General features: G+C 41.6%; 1 long non-coding RNA gene across 1 annotated transcript in view; it reads right to left on the bottom strand.

The window, feature by feature from the left end:
- LOC128410365 (uncharacterized) overlaps window positions 1-13,559 on the bottom strand; it is a 56,753-nt gene extending 43,194 nt beyond the window's left edge. The window contains exons 1-2 of the long non-coding RNA XR_008329468.1: window positions 13,380-13,559; window positions 11,198-11,266 (exon numbers count right to left, since the gene is read on the bottom strand). This is a non-coding gene — a long non-coding RNA (uncharacterized LOC128410365). The remainder of the gene's footprint in view (window positions 1-11,197; window positions 11,267-13,379) is intronic.
- Window positions 13,560-17,527: the final 3,968 nt, after the last annotated feature.

The following is a 17,527-nucleotide window of genomic DNA, read 5'->3' as shown; positions in this document are numbered from 1 at the left end:
AGTATGTGGACTGAAGGAGAGTTTTCATCTTTCTCCCTCCCATTCCTGCTAGCCTCCAAATCACCTTTTCCTTCACTTACCTCTACTGATGAATGGACAGCAGTCATATCAAAAATATAGAGAGGGATCTGGAGAGCCTTGAAGTATGTGATGAAAGCTACATACTCCAAACAATCAAGCAGCAGCTTTATGACCATGAAAAACAGCGTTTGTCTCTTCACACTCCAAGACCCTGTTCTCTGGAGGCCCTAGGCATAACTACTTCTTACGGATTTTGTGCCAATCACCTAAAAGACCTACTACTTCCTTCCCGAGGAAGAGTTTTATGCTAGCAAGACTAAATGCTTTCCCCTCTGAAGTTACCACAGGTAGGTAAAGGTAAAGGGACCCCTGACCATTAGGTCCAGTCGTGACCGACTCGGGGTTGCGGCGCTCATCTCGCTTTATTGGCCGAGCGAGCCGGCGTACAGCTTCCGGGTCATGTTGCCAGCATGACTAAGCCACTTCTGGCGAACCAGAGCAGCACATGGAAACGCTGTTTACCTTCCCGCTGGAGAAGGTAAACCTATTTATCTACTTTCACTTTGACGTGCTTTCGAACTGCTAGGTTGGCAGGAGCAGGGACCAAGCAACAGGAGCTCACCCCATCGCGGGGATTCGAACCGCCGACCTTCTGATTGGCAAGTCCTAGGCTCTGTGGTTTAACCCACAGCGCCACCCGTGTCCTGCGCCACAGGTAGGTACTCACAAATTCCTTATCAAGCCCGCCTGTGTGCCTGTAATCAGGGAGTACCAGATTCACTGGACCATATTCTTTTGGACTGCCCTTTGCACAGCAGACTCCACAAACAGATGCTGAGCAAGATATGGGGCCTGCGACCCCCGGCTCCAAGAGAAAGCCAAATGAGGTTCCTCCTAGCGGATAGGAACAAGGACGTTACAAAGATGTTACTGCCCCAGTGGCTTCCTTTTTAATCTCCATCTTACCCGAAAGGGTTCTTAATCAATCATCCCTCTAAGGAATAGACAGGGCGAAGCAGAACAATCGAGTACCTTGTGATCCTCGAGAGCCTCACTCCTGTCCCTTTTAAATTTATCCTAGTGTTTTGAAATGCTTTAACTCGTAATGTCAATAAAGGTATTTTCATTGTATTGTATTGTACATTTCTTTTTTTTCCCCTCACCACCATCCTGATGTGTTTTGCAGTGTGTCAAAACCATCAGTGTGGTGATCCTTCCCAAGTTACTCCTGAGCCCCTTGAATTGGCTCAGGAAATGGCCCTGTTAGTTCCTGATTTGAGGAGAATAAATTGAATAATTTTTGGACCACTCTGAGAACAGAGAGTCCACCCATTTCTAAGAGCAAGCTTTGGGTTGCAGCCAGAAACCCAACAGTATAGAGGTGATGTGGATTGGTAGTTGGTGAGTAAAGGTACTGGGGAAGTGGCCTATTCTGAATGGGTTGGCTCCCCCCCCCCAAAAAAATACAATGTCTGTAATCTTAGGGCACTCCTAGATCACAGATTATTGCTGGAAACCACATGGTTCCTGTGCTATAGAGTGCCTATTTGCAGCTACAGCTGGTTCACTAGTTACAGCTGTCATTCCTAGGCAAGGATAGCTTGGCCTCAGCGATGTACATATGTTTCAGTAGTATTTAGACAATTACTATGCACTCTTCATGAAGCTACTCTAAAAAGTTCACTAATGCAAAATGGCCGCCACCAGGGTTCTGATGGTGGCAGGTAAAAACCATATGACACTGTGTGTTTTTTAAAAAAGGTCTGCACTAAGTGCCTATTTGCAACTGAGCCTGATTCAAGGTTTTTATTCTGGCATATAAAGTACTGAATGGCTTAGGGCTCAGATACTTGAAGGACTGCCTCCCCCCATCCTGCCTGTGAATTGAGATCGGTTGAGCATGCTATCTTGGCAACTCCAACGCTGACTGCAGCTTGGGGATTTGTGACCTTTCGGAGGGCACTCTCAGCAACAGCACCCCAGTGATTTAGCACATTTGCCCTAGATGACCAACTGGTACCAATGCTGTATATTTTGCGGTGTCTGCTAATGTCCTCTCTATTTCAGCAGGCCTTTAAATGCTCTCCCTCTATAGTGATAAGGGGTGATGTTTCAGTAAACAGTCCTGCATTGTTTTGTTGTGTGTTGCATTATTTTAGTGCCGGTTGAGATTTGGGACCCAGGAGAAGCAGCAGAGTGATATGCTGTGGAAGTAGCAGACATACCCAGAGGGCAGTGGTGCAGTGGAGGGGGAAAGTGGGGAAGCCCTGCTCTAGTGCTCTTTTCAGAGCAGAACTAATGATGTCATCTCCTGGAGTGGTAATTGATGACTCTTCCTTGCTCTGACAAGTGAATGAAGTGATAACAAGGCTTTGAGGTCCTTTTCTTTGATGGGGTCTCTACTTTACACTAGCAATTTAAAGGGCAACACTTCCTTACAAGATTGTTTGCATTTCTAATTAAAAGCCTAAGGACACATTTCAGCCTGCTGAATATCCTTTGTTAAAAACCTATTTGTTTTGTCAGTTTAACCTCTGCTGTCAGAAATAAGCACCGCTGGGTTCAGTGGAGCTTACTTCCCAGGTAGGCATGCACACAACTGCAGCCATGCTACAAAGGCAGTTGTAGCATTAAAGCAGCAGCACTGGTGTTTATGGCACTACAGAATCCTTCTGGAAAGACTTGTTTTCCTCCCTTCATTTGTGTAGGGCAGGTATGACCAAACTTGGCCCTCCAGCTGTTTTGGGACTACAACTCCCATCATCCCTGACCACTGGTCCTGTTAGCTAAGGATGATGGGAGTTGTAGTCCCAAAACAGCTGGAGGACCAAGTTTGGCCATGCCTGGTATAGGGACATTTCTTTGCACAGCTGCCTGCATTTTTGGATTCTCCTTGGGTGACTAAGGACTTAGGGTTCATAGAATCATAGAATCTTAGAGTTGGAAGGGACCCCCAAGGATCAACTAGTCCAACCCCCTGCACTGCAGGCTTACCAGTAGTACATTGGGGAAACGATCTAGGGGTCTTAGCAGACCACAAGCTTAACACGTCAGCAGCAAAAGCACATTTTATAATCCCATTAGGCATTCCATTTAATGACCACCACAACACCGGGATGTGGATCAAATCCCATATGTACTGTGGTTTTTGCTTGACTAATCTTAGATAAATTAGCACATGTGGAATCCTGTCTCCCCACCCTGCAAAATCGCCTATAATCCAAAGAACATGGAGGCTACTATTAAGGTCCTGACCCAACTCTTATCCAAATCAATGGGATTCTTTTGACAGTCTCCTAGGGGAGCCAGCTCTAGCTACTACAACCAAAGGTCTCACCTACTTAGCACTCACTCATCTGTCCCAGCTCAGAATTTCACACTTGAAGCCACTTAACCACTTGGCACTGGCTGAATGCATTCCCATTAAGAGAACATTTTACAAATGTTGTCCGATTAAGCAGTAGTGTTGCTGCTATTCATTATCGTAAGGGATAAATCAGATTCCTGGGAAATGTGCCAATAAAACAGTTTGCACTGTACTTACATATTTGACTCTTGATAGATTTAAGGAAAATGTCCTCATGTTAGTATAATAAAAGCCCATTATCAGTTTAACAGCAGAAAACTTGCATTCATTTTTCAAGAAGATAGCAGCTTCAAACACCAGTTGCCTTTTCAACTGAACAGCTAGAAGTATGTTATGAAGAAATCTACTTGCCATCGTGAGAGAAGAATGGCACATTGCGGCCATGTTTTAAATGTAATTTCTGTTCCTAACCGAGAGGGCAACTTTGCTATAATAAATCACTTTACTCATTGTTAAAATATATTTTTGGGCACTAACCAGAAATTAGTTAGTTAGTTTTGTTTTTAAAAGAAACCCCCTTCATCGGACACTTTGAATTTGCGTGGACAGGCGGAGTCCCCAGATCCTGCGCGGTCCCCCCGTCATGTGGAATAATGACTCAAGACAATGTGCTATGGGATTAAATTGGCCACAACTTTATTAAATTTCAAATGTGGGTAGACCTTGGCTCAGGCATTGGGCGTTCTCCCTCCCCAGTCCCCAGCCGGGGACCTAGGGAGCTTCAGGGTTATCCAGTGTGGGGGGGGGATGGGCCGGCTCTGGAGAACATATGTTCAAGCAGAGATAGCCGCCCCCGTAACGCCACCGCCGCAGGGGAGAACAATGACGACATTTCGGCGTACGGTCAAAGCCTCCCTTCAGAAAACCCCTTTAACGGGGAACCCTGGTATCACCGCCGCAAAGAGGAAGATGGACAAAAGGATTCCGCCCAAGGCCTGATACCGCCAAAGTTGTGACGTTTTGCTACGGGAAAGGCGAAACCTGCCAATGCAGGGAAATTCCTTTCCAGCCCTTTAACAGCGACCTTAACGTAGCAGCGCCCGCATACCTGTGAAGAAAAGTTAACCTGCAAAACCTGTGAGGAAAAATTAACCTGCAAAATAAGACATTAACTGAGGGTGGGTAGGGTGGGAGAAGCTCTGGAGCCAAGTGAGAATTCCCAGGTAAGATCCTCCCTCTATTGTGTGGGCAGGTAATCCCTCCCCTACCTGGCCTGGTCTCCTTGGCAACGCTTCCCCCAGGTGGGATTGGACAACTGACTGAGGTAGGCGGAGACCTCCAGGTATCCCTCCTGAGGGAAGGCAAAGCCAAGCCTATGCTGTTGGAGCCGCTCCAGATCTAGGGGCTGCACGCGTCCACGCAAAGGGCGCCCCCCGTTTTAAGCGGGAAGCGGTCATTATTACACAAGTTTGAAAACCTGTTACTAGTCAGTATTCAGGAAACAAGCTTTGCTCCTTTCTCCACACTTATTAATAAATAACCCAATTAATTGTTATAGCCATACCACATGGTATCCCCCCCCCCCCAGTTTACAGAATTCACAATACAGTGGTACCTTGGGTTACAGACACTTCAGGTTACAGATGCTTCAGGTTACAGACTCCACTAACCCAGAAATAGTACCTCGGATTAAGAGCTTTGCTTCAGGATTAGAACAGAAATCATGCGGCATGGAGGCAGCGGGAGGCCCCATTAGCTAAAGTGGTACTTCAGGTTAAGAATAATTTCAAGTTAAGAACAGACCTCCAGAACGAATTAAGTTCTTAACCCGGGGTACCACTGTATATTGCAAAGGACCCAAGCAATTGAAGCCCTTTGTTAATAGAGTTTATTAACTCTTACATTAATATTCTGTTGAACAGAGTGCCAGGCAACTTGCTCTTAAGACTGTTGTGTAGATTTTGTTTTTGACAGAGTTAATGGGTATTTGTTGGAAATTGCCTATGAATCAGTAATCACCAAAATGAAAAGTTTCACCTTTTGGACTGCATGCAAACCATAGTAATAGTAATAGTTATAGTAATAATAATAATAATAATAATAATAATAATAATAATAATAATAAATATTCATTTATAGCCCATATTTTTCTCCAGCGGGACTCAAGGACATTTGAAGCACATGGTTCCCCCTCCCCCAAATCCTGGGAACTGTAGTTTGTTAAGATTACTTGGACTTGCAGCCCTATGATAGGTAAACTACACGTCCCAATATTATTTTGGGAAAATCAAGTGCTTTAAACATGCTTAAAATATATGATGTGTGTACACAGAAACTGCTCATTCTTACTGTCCAGACATTTGGGAAAGAAACTAAACCAGCAATTTCCCTCTTCTCTAATGAACTGTTCCTGCCATTCATAGATTGTCTACTTTCCCATTTTAAAAATATTAATTTCTGAAAGCTGTGTCCTTCTGCAGAACTCCTAAAAATTGAGCACAATCAATCTCACCCCCTATATTTCATAATATAAGCTAAATAAAGGGAGAGACATTCATTTGCACCATCAATTTACCATCATCTGGGGAGGAGTGGAAGGAAAGGAACCAAGCACACAAAAATGTGTTTTACAGGATTATTGAAACTATCAAGAAAGAGTTGCAATCATGAAAAGAGAAACAATTACAAATTCAATCTTTCTACACACAAGAAAGCATCAGCACAACTCAGTAAAGTTAAGTACTTTTAAGACCGATATGCTTAAATATCATCCAGGGGACTGAAAAATTCTAATTTTTGCCTGGATCTAGCCTCTTGCATTTTGGGACTTCATGCTAACATTAGCAGTTAAAATGAAGAGGTGGGAAGGCATATATTTTTTCAAAGGGAACTTGAAATTGGATGGTTGCAGCTGCAGTGCAAGGCGGAAGTGTTTTCTAATTCTTTAGTATGGCAGGCAATATTCGGAGCAGAAACAACAGCTGCCAACAGGTTTGAACAAAAATTACAGTGCAAACAAAATGCAACACCAAAATGAGTAAGTAATTCTAGGCTATCCAAGCTAAATTGCTATGGCTGGCAGGCCTAGTAATACGATGCTCTTGAGGGCTGTGTTGCATTGAAATGTTTGGTGCTGAGGAATGGGACTCATCAAGGGAATCTGTATTGCACTCTAGTGTTTTCTGCAGGAATGGAGAGCCACAGAGCTAACAAAAGAGAAATCAAACAAACATAACAAAAAAAAAACCCCAGCACTCGTTTTCCCTGAGCTGCCTTGGTCAAAAGGGAACCAACTGCTCACATAAAGATCTGCTTAAATTAAGAAGCAAGGCAGGTGAACAAGCCTTATTTTAACAAAAGGGGGGGGGTGAGAAAAGAATCATCTTTTTTTTAAGCTTGTAAGAGAATCAGCAATGTACATTCTCTCTCTCCTAGGAGGTATCTTACTGAGCTCTGTGTGTGTGTGTGTCTTGATGAATACCAATTATTTTATTTTTAGGGTGGGGGATGTTTTAAACAAGGTTTTTTAATTAATGGAGTTCCTTCCCAACATACATGGAGTTAAACTGTTTCCATTAATAAGGACTTGTCTGGATCAGATGAGCAAAGTCACCAGGATTTTAAAGGTCTTCTAACAAACACTTGCAAAAGTTTGCTAGGGAAAAGTACATTGAGGATCCAGCAACAGAAATATTTTGAGTCTGCTTCCTAAAGATAGGATAGGGATCAAATTTCTAATCTTTCCCTACTCCATCCCTAACTTTCATTCTCCACCCCTCCCACCAGTGGCGTAGTGTGGGTTGTCAGCACCCGGGGCAAGGCAAGTAATTTGCGCCCCCTAACCCGTGGATTTGCGCCCCCTAACCCGTGGATTTGCGCCCCCAGATGTTGCACCCGGTGCAGCCGGCCCCCCCTGCACCCCCCACGCTACGCCACTGCCTCCCACATTATTCTCTCTCTCTCTCTGGAATTATTGGATTTGAGAAGTACTCGTTTACCTGTGAAATATGCATGTTCTTCTTTATGTATAACATAGAAATGGAAATTTCTATATAAAAATCAACAGTGAAGATTCAGGTGTTTCCTTCAGATTTCTCTTGGACAAATAATTATTCTTCGCACAATCCAGGGATTCTGTCTCCTGCTATTACCATTCTACCACCCTTCCCCCACCCTTAACATTTGCTCTGATTTGTTTTAATGCCTGCAGCATTAAAATGTCTTCACTGTCATGGTTTCTAGCTTGAGATGTTGCATTCTTGCTGTTGTTGATAATCTCATTATAAGAATTAGAGCCTTTTCAGGCAGTCATCTTTTTTTTTTTCATGCAGCAAATATGCAACTGATGCACATTTGTTATGTGGAGTCCGCAAACCTTCTCTTAAGGGAGCACTGTTGTGAGAAAATATCTTATCTGTAGCTGAGAAAAAGAGATGGCTATGGGTGGAATTCGGTGTCATGATAAGGCAATCATTCCATCAATGCAAGCATTTTTCCCTGCCAGATGGAACTATCTCCCCTCCCCCCCCCACATGCTGTTCTGAGGAGGGGAGGGGAGGAGAGGAGGGGAAGTCCCATTACACATTTACAACTGCAAAAGGTACCCCTTCAACAGTCTTTCATGACAGGACATAACTGTTTCCCCATTCTAAGTGACGATAAGAAGCCTTGCCCTCTTTCTGAACTGGCTATGTGATCACCTTGCAACATGGCTATGCGATCTCTGCTTGACTGGTCGCAGTATTTCCTGACAACAAGAAATTGTTTGTTTGTTTTTTTAAATGAAGGTCAGATCGATAGGAAACAGCTGTTTAAAGAAAAGGGAAGTCAAGTTGCTCTTTTAAGGGAAGAAATTGATCCCTCTGGATTCTGGAAGTTCCCCTTCCACAGGGGAACTAGCAAAATGGTCAATACTGCAAAAAAATGCTCCACAATTACTAACTTTTTGAACACTCACATCACGTTTGAGAGACTTTTGTGGTTTTTGTAATCCCCCAATTTCTGTGTAATTCCCCAGTCCAAACACCAAGCAGATTTTGCGAATGGTTCCAGTCTAACTTGTGTTCATCATTTCCCCCTGTTAGAAAATAAATGTAAAAGAAGTCTATTTCCTATTCTTCTGTACATAATTTCAGGCTAGATCATACCATTCCATTCCAGATATAAATCACATTGTATTGCATATACTATGGTGCCCAGCATATGTGTGTTTGTGTGTGTGTGTGTATTCCAACTTGTTGCTTGCTTGTGGTATTTTTCTATAATAATAATATCGCTTTTAACAATCATCTACAAAGATCCTTAGTTCTGTTGGAACTGTAATCTGAGCACTTATCCATAAAGCCAATAAATTAAATTAAATAATAACTTGGGTCCTTAAGTACCTCTGATTTTGGAATTAAAGCTGCAAAGGTTGTGATTTCTATACACAGGAGTTATCTTAAATGGGCCAAATTATATAAGTTTATAAATTAAAAGACAGATCTTAAATCACAAAAAGAGCCTAACCAAAGACCTCTGAGCTTTCAGGAAATATGGAAGGAGAGTACACAGGGAGGAGAGGAGGAAGAGGAGAGGAATTGGCCTGCTCAATCCCTAACTCTCTTCCTCTATAGGGATATTTTAGGAAGAAAATTGAAAAGATTAACTTTTTCGTTCCTACTCACCAGATCCAGATAGCTATAAAATGCTCAGGTTCATGTCTGGACATCAGATCCCAACTATTCCCTCTAGTGCTATACAGTACAGCAAGGGGAAATCTCCAGGTAACATGAAAGAAAAATATACAGTGTGTATTCCACCCCCCCCCTCCTGAGCCCTATTTCCACCACTATCAAACCTGAACAAGGTTCCTTTTCCAGGCTGTCTGAATTGCCAGACACAAGCACTGTAAGGAATGGTGACATCCTGCAAGACTTAGTTGCAGATCTCTCTATATAACGATACTATTAATTTGAATCTTTGTCATTTATAACTATTTTTTAATAAGCTGATTTCAGTTGAGCCCTGATTTCAGACAGATGCCCATCTGTCTCAAATGAATTAACATGGAGCGAATTTTCAAGAGCTACAAATATTACTATTATATTTCGGCACTTCAAACACATTAAAAAGAATATATAAAAAGCTGATTTAGACACAGGAAGGAAATGTACGATTTACATCCATTGTTGGAACCACTGAAGCTTTAGAAAGCTTACTTTTAAAAATGGGGCTTATGTTGGTATGTATCTCACTGTTGCTTTTTTTCCCAGAAAGAAAAGGGGGGGCCCACATATAGCCCTACCTTTATTTCAAACACTTCTGATCCTCAGAGCATTAAATGTCCTTGCAGAAGATCTCATTGTTCACAAGGACTGTCAGGGCTGTTAATTACTCAGGTGGAGTTAGCATACAGCTCATTAAACCATGTCAAAACTTTCAGTCCTGCTGTACTGTATCATTCCCTTTAGGGGATCTCCTATCAGTATAATTCGATCGTTAAAAATACATCAATTCATATCATAATCTTACACATAGCAAAAAAAGGGGGGAAGGCAATTGTTACAAAATGATTATAATTTCATCCAAAAAAGTGCTGCAGTGAAGTCAAGTGTATGTAATTAACATACAGCGGGTGTATTTTTGTGAAAGGGTTTGCTGGTAAGCTGTTTTTACTGCCTGTTATCTTAACTGTCACAATGCTGTACAGGAGCAAAAACTGGGATTGTTCAGAATATTAACATTTCAATGGCACTTTTAAAAGAAAACCCACATCCATTTGTATAACTTCAGCTGCAATCCTATTCATTCTTGAGTGCATGTCCTATTAAACTTCTGAATCGTTATGTAAAGGATTGGGCTGAAATTTTGGGATCCCACTGTTCTGAGATTCAGTTCTGTTTTCTGTACAGCACCCTAGAAACCTCTGGCACTTAATAAACATTGAGTAGTAAATGGACACAGATGCATCAGCCTAGGCTCATTCAAATTTACTCATAGGTCTTCTCTCTCATTTCTCATTAATCTGCAAGGTTTTTAAAGAAAAAAACAAAATACGCAAGAAAGTTCACATATAAATGTTATTTAAAAGCATATTTTTAAATTCATTTCCTCTTTAAAAGTGCCTTTTCTAAAACATTTTCTCTTTAAAAGTGCTTTTTTGGAATGCACTTCAATAGGTGTTTTTTAAGCTAAGATCTCAGTCAGAAAATGGGCCCACACAGTGACAGAAGCAGATCTGGAAAATTCACATTAGAATTTACAGAGATTCTCAAGCATTCTTAGCCACACAATGCACAGCTTTGCTTATTTATTAAAATTATCACACCTTTCCTCCCAAAGAAGCCCAGGGTGACACACAGATGTGGTTAAGCCCGATCCCATTCGATTCAATTTGAGATCTATAGATATACATAGTTATTCTTCCTTTATACACTGATTAATGCCACAACAGACTTTAAAGCGGTTCACAAAGTAATAAAAGTACAAAAAACAAAAGGCATGTGTTCTTAACGCACCACCCCAGTTAAAATCAGGGATTTATATATCGGGCCTTGGGAACCAAATTGATCTGCAGCTTCCTTCCAGCCTGCTACAGTTTTTGCATTTTTTAAAAATAAAAATTACTTACTCCCATAACCCATGAAACTGATAAATGCTCCTGGCCTTCTCACAATTTAGACCAATACTGCTCCAAATATATTTAAATATATTTCAGAACATGTGGAGATCTGTTCGCACACTGAACACGGACCAATTTCTTTAAGCCTCAGACATTATCCAAAGAGATTATGCTTGATTTACCTTTGGTTGTCATGTTGTCTAATGTCAAACGAAATTGATACAATTCACTTCTAACATATTTTAACAATGTTTAAAGACACTTACCATCATTGTTTCTACATCAATCCTGTGAGGTAAGGTCATTCATTCTATTGCTAATTTATTGATCTGAAACTGTGAAACAATGACTTGGTTAATACCACATACGAAACTCTGGACTAAGCATATACCGGTAATTGAACTAAGGTGTAAGGTTCAGATCTGTATGTTGTAAAAAGCGCAATAAATAGTGCACAACCGAGTCACGCATTTTCTGGTTGTACTTCTGGCTTAATGTGCAAACTGCCAATTCATGCATATTTCCTTTCACAGGTTTACATGTCCACTGTGAGTGTGCTTTGGCTTCCAACACGGTGCTCCATTGCGCCAGAAGCGGTTTAGTCATGCTTGCCACATGACCTGGAAAGCTGTCTGCAGACAAACGCCGACTCCCTTGGCCTGAAAAACGAGATGAGTGCCGCACCCCATAGTCACCTTTTAATAGACTTAACCATCCATGGGCCCTTTACCTTTTTTTAAAAAAACATGTGTGGAATTCACACATTTCTCCATGAGCAAAATGCGCACACCTTAAAAGCACAGAGAGAAGGGGTGTAAGGGACTTGAGCATCCCCTGTTGGCTCTTGCTTGTAACTTGGGAAGCTGTCTGAAGGCCAGTTCTTTCCCTGCTGTACCTCACTAGCTCCTAAGATGCACTTGACTGTCCTTTTAGTTTTCATATTCTTTTCGAGGGTGTTTTCCAAGGAGCCCTTGAAAGAATCCCAAGGATCAGTGTGGGTGTAATTTAACTTTGGATAGAACCAATTACAGAAATACCTAGGACTGTTGCAATACTTGTTGGGGGCTGTAGTTGTGGATTTTTCAAAGAACGAATCAAGTACTTGATCCCGCACCTTTGGCAATTGGCCAAATAAGATCAGAAGAGCAGTCCATGTGCAACTCTGTCCATGAGATGTGCTTGAAAGTTAACAAGAGCTGCAACCCAAGCCCAATAATATACCTACCAACAGGCAGATAAAATATGTTGAGCCTATCATAAAAATGTGCTGCCATCTACTGCAGAATATAAATCCACAATCTGGTTTTTAAAGTCTCGTTTATATTATTATTTTCTGTTTGTGTGTGTAAACTTATAAAGTGCTGGGCAGCCTATGCTCCCACTCTATGCCTGAGAAATTCTTCTCTTTGCTCATAGAACATCACAGAGAACCATTAACAAGTGTGTGGGGGTCCTCCCCCCTTCCCCTTTTATTGTATCTCACAAAGAATTGTGTATTGGTAGAAGAGTGATAACCTACAGATTTTTCATAGCCAACCTTCAGGTGGGATAATGCATCTTCAAAAATATGAACTTGAGTTAAAATATTAAACACTCACGTCTGTCTCCGACAGAAGAAATGACAAAGAGTCATACACTCCCGGTAAGAATGACCTATAAGTGTTTTCTGTTTTTCCTCCTACAGGAGCAGTTAGTGTGGAGTGCAATGAAGCGGATCAACAATATGATTCAGCCTGTCTCTGCAGCTTCGTGGTGAAAGAAAGGATAAACTAAAAAACTACCCTCCTACAGCTCTTAGTTCTCGCTTCCCACACTTTAACATCCTCTGTCACCCCTGGCGCTGTTACTGACCCATGTTAAGCTAAACTAAAGGATGATAAGTTTGCTGCCTTTGCCCTTGTCCTGAGGGGCTGCACATTATCCTATCAAGCATCAGAAGCCATTTCGATGGGATATTTGTCAACCTACCCATCCTTTTTAGATCAAATGAAATGGGCAGCGAATTAAAAAAATGTCATTCTCTAAAGGAAATGGATGACGGCTTTTGTTTCTAGTAATAAATTGGTGCCATGGCCTGATAACACTATTTTTGGTATTATATTTGACAGGGTTACTGTTTCCAGTTCATTTAGGAAATAGCAAAGGAAAAAGTTTTTATATCCTTTTAATAATGATGATTTATTTTTAGAGTGATATATAGAAGCAAGTGCTGGCAAAAGGGTAGCAGATCCGGAGAAATTGCAACCTTGGCAGTTTATTAATTAACAATCATGAAGCCATCAATTTTAAGAAAAGAAAATAACCATAAAACATGGTACAGATGTGAACATTTTGATCTTCCTTCCCAATTTCATTATCGATATATATTATTCCTTAGGTTTCTTTTTCTATTGTTTCCACTTATTTTCTAACACAATATGGACTCGTAGTGCAGTGTGATCTATATACCTTGGGCTAAGGTCAAGGAAAGGAACCATAAGTCACTCCCTTAAATGAATGCTTCAAAGCGAATCTTCTGTATGTAACAGCAGTAAACAGAGATCAGAGGCTGACAGGCTTCCAGCCTCCAGAATCAACTTGAGTTTTAATATTCTCCAAGAATTATTGCTGCATCACCGGATGACAAAATGCTTGCTAAAATGAGATAAAAAGTAAATATTATTCAGCCATGTAGGAATTATACATTTGAGGTTTTACACAAAAAGCACTGAATTGAAAATTAATTCATTTTAAAATGCATCAGTAGATATGCTTGTGCCGTATACTGACAGTGCAATCCTACATATGTCTACTCAGAAGAAAACTCCCATCAGGTTCAGTAGGTAGAAGGTGATAGGAATGCAGTGCAATTCTATAAATGTCTGCTCAGAAGAAAGCCATATTTGAGTTCAGTGGACATAGGGATGCAGCCTAAGGACCTCTATGCAATGTTTTACAGCTAAGCAGATTTTCTAGAATAATATGTAGGAAGCAGAGGATGACGGCTGAGGTGGCATTTAGAGGCCACCAAGGAGCTGAAATAAGGAGGAAGGAACGTCTGGGCTGCCCCTGAAGATGGCTCAGAAACTTCAGCTGGTGCAGAATTCAGCGGCCAGGTTGCTCACCACTGGCTGCCAATTAGCTTCTGGGCCACATTCAAAAGCACTGGTTTTGACCTATAAAGCCTTAAATGGCTCAGGACTGCAATACCTCAAGGACCACCTCTCCCCATATAAACAGACCCAGACTCTCAATCATCATCTGAGGCCCTTGTGTGGCTGCTCCATGAGAGGTCCAGAGGATGGGAACACAAGAATGGGCCTGTTCTGAAGTGGCTCCCCGTTTGTGTAATTCTCTCCCAAAGGAGGCTCCTCTGGTGCCTTCATTGTACATCTTTAGGTGCTAGGCAAAAACATTCCTCTTCAACCAGGCCTTTGGCTGATTAATATTCTATGGCCTTTTAACTGTGTGGGGGGGGGAGGGGCTACTGTGTGGGGTTTTTTTGGTAACTATTTATTTTGTTCTTTTATCCTGTATTTTTATCTTGTAAACCACCCTGAAATCTTCAGATGAAGGGCGGTATATAAATTTATAACAACAACAACAACAACAACAACAACAACAACAACAGCAACTTATTCCCTTATTTGAAGGCCAGAGAGACACAAAACAGCAAGGGTAGCTGGAACATGCAGGTTCTGACTGGCTAGGACTGCCCAGTGAGGATGCCACTGGCTTTAACAGAATGTTCTGGAAGCTCCTAGCCAGCCTCAGAAGTAATGGACCAGCACCATGCTGAGCCCAGTCACTCTCTGTTTCACTGCTACCTCATGACTCCCACCACCAATTGTGCTGTTCTTTACCCTCCGTGGTCACCACTTAATAGAAATGCCTCTTGCACACCACCTTATAGAAACATAGGAAGTTGCCTTATACTGCATCAGACCATTGGTCCATTGAGCTCAGTATTGTTGACACTGACTATCAGCAGCTTTCCAGGGTTTCCTAGAGGCACCAGGGGTTGCACCTGAAACTTGAGGCATAACCTCTGCTGGCTAGAAGCAAAGCTAGAAGCCTGGATGAAAATCCTAAAATGCATTTCTCTACCAGTTGTCTCTGCAAACCTTCAGCAATGAGTCATCTAATGTGAAGATGAATGGGGGGGGGGAGTCCTGATCACAACAAAGCATTCACATTCTCCCCTAATACAGTGTTACCTTGGGTTAAGTACTTAATTCATTCCGGAGGTCTGTTCTTAACCTGAAACTGTTCTTAACCTGAAGCACCACTTTAGCTAATGGGGCCTCCTGCTGCTGCCATGCTGCTGGAGCACAATTTCTGTTCTCATCCTGAAGCAAAGTTCTTAACCTGAAGCACTATTTCTGGGTTAGCGGAGTCTGTAACCTGAAGCGTATGTAACCGGAAGCGTATGTAACCCGAGGTACCACTGTACTGATCTTTCCAAAATAACTATCAATTCAGGTATCACGAGTGCCCTTATTAATAGAGGCTAATCAGAGTTAGTTTCACAAGCAAGTTAGCAAAGAGTTCATATGCCAGAAGAAAATGCTTTTCCAAGCTGAATCTTCAGTGGACAAATGACAGGGACCTGAGAGAAGCATTCCATTTTTACTTAAGGAGTCAAAAACAAATGGCTAACAGCAACAAAAGCACAGAAATATATGGTCCTGCACCTCCAGTCCATTTTTCAAGATACACACCAATGGACATTTGAAATCAGATATTGTCCCTTAGTCACCATTAGTCAGATGGTGAAAGCACCACTAACCTTTCAGGATAAATTGCAGCCCCTTGCCATATCAACACATAAGCAGTGTAAATATTAATAGGAAGTTTCTCTATTGAAAAGTGTCCCATTTAAGAACCATTTTCTGCTTTTCCAAATGTTTGTTTTCTTTTATTTCAAACAGACTAGCTGTGATAGCTCAGTCCATCAACTCTTAATCTCTTCGTCATGGTTTCAAGTCACACGTTGGGCAAAAGATTCCTGCATTGCACGGGGTGGACTAGATGACCCTTGGAGGTACCTTGCAACACTACAATTCTATGATTCTGTGACTAACAGCATTTCAAAATGAGGTGATAAATTTAATCCCTTTAACTTTGCACATATTCTGGATTTCTTAAGGTCTTATGCTTATGGATTCCTGTACCAATGAAGATCGTTCAGACTCAAGTGAATGTCCTCACTATGAAAACCTGTGAGATTTCAGCATGATACCAAACTGAGTCAAGTACATTCTATGGCCACAGGAACTCTATGCATGTCAGTCCCTCATGTGCCTGTCTGGCAATAATGCATTGGTGATTTTGCCTGGAAACCCCACAGCCTTGTGGTAGGGGTGAGGAACATAGAACAGAAGCGCCAAAGGTTAATATTAGTGAACAAGCAGGTCAATCTGAAAAAAGGTGGTCTTTAAGATATTTTGGTGGCAAACATTATGTGTGCAAAAATGCATAGAAAGAGGACATAGTGAGCAGGACTGGAAACAACTCACGCCTAGGTACCATATTGCTGTCAGTCTCTGTAAGCCTCTATATGTCCACAAAATTATATAGAAATATAAAGGGGGCAGGAGAAAGTGTGTGGCTTTCTAGAGGGGGGGAAACCCTCATTTGGAGGTTGTGCCCCAGTGAACCTAGTGGAAGAGTCTCCACTCAGTACATGAGCATCAATAAATATTATTTGGATAAATAATGAAGCCTGTGTTTATAGTTTCTATAACCTCACACCTACCTGCTCTGAAGTTTCAGTCTCTGCCACAGTTCTTTTATATCAGCAATGCCATATGTCAATCCCCAGTCCCTCTTGGTGGTTGATTGGTAAGAGGTTAAACTTTTAATATTACTTATAACCATGAGATGTTCTATTAACGGGAACATACCACATGGTTCAAGGATGTTTCATTCTGGAAACTGCTGTTATGTTAGGCAAGACTGTAAAACCAAGTTTTATGTGAGCTGTTCTGTAAAATACTAACATCAAGATAACTACATGAATCAAAGCCTACAGAACAATTTATTATTTGATTATATGGCTGGAGACTTTATGGCTGAAAGCCTCTAAACATGAGCTGTGATCACTTTAGTGTACAGATACTTTAGGTCAGGATTAACCTACTCTAAGTCCACACCCCCCCCCAGCTGCAATCATGCAAGATTTAAGGGACAGTTACCTAGTTTGGAACCATATGTTGCTACTTAATTATAGGGAAATGAAAGGAAAGTGAAAAGGATTCAAAGTCTAGAGAGTCTAAGGCCAAAATTCCTGACTGGAATTTCTCCTAACCTGAGGCATTGGATCTTAGGGAATCGCAATGCCCAGGGATAGGTCACCTCTTAAATTCATCATTTTGGGATGAGTCCTCAGAGTGTTAATTGGTGGTGGAAGGCTAAATATCAACAGGTGAGCAGCTGAGCCAGGCTGTATTACATTTGTTTGAAAGAACATTCTTTTGTTATTTAATTCTATCTAAAAATACACTCAAGCAGTGCTTGGAGTGGGGTGAAGTGGGGTGCCATGCCACTTTCTTTCAGCTACACTTATAACCACTCTATACCAGTTTAGGTGTCCTGTTATGGCCTGAGACTCACAG

This window comes from Podarcis raffonei, chromosome 3 (genome assembly GCF_027172205.1).
Source record: "Podarcis raffonei isolate rPodRaf1 chromosome 3, rPodRaf1.pri, whole genome shotgun sequence".
Lineage (NCBI taxonomy): Eukaryota > Metazoa > Chordata > Lepidosauria > Squamata > Lacertidae > Podarcis > Podarcis raffonei.
The sequence above is the reverse complement of the archived record's forward strand: the minus strand, read 5'-3'. Positions and strand labels throughout refer to the sequence as shown.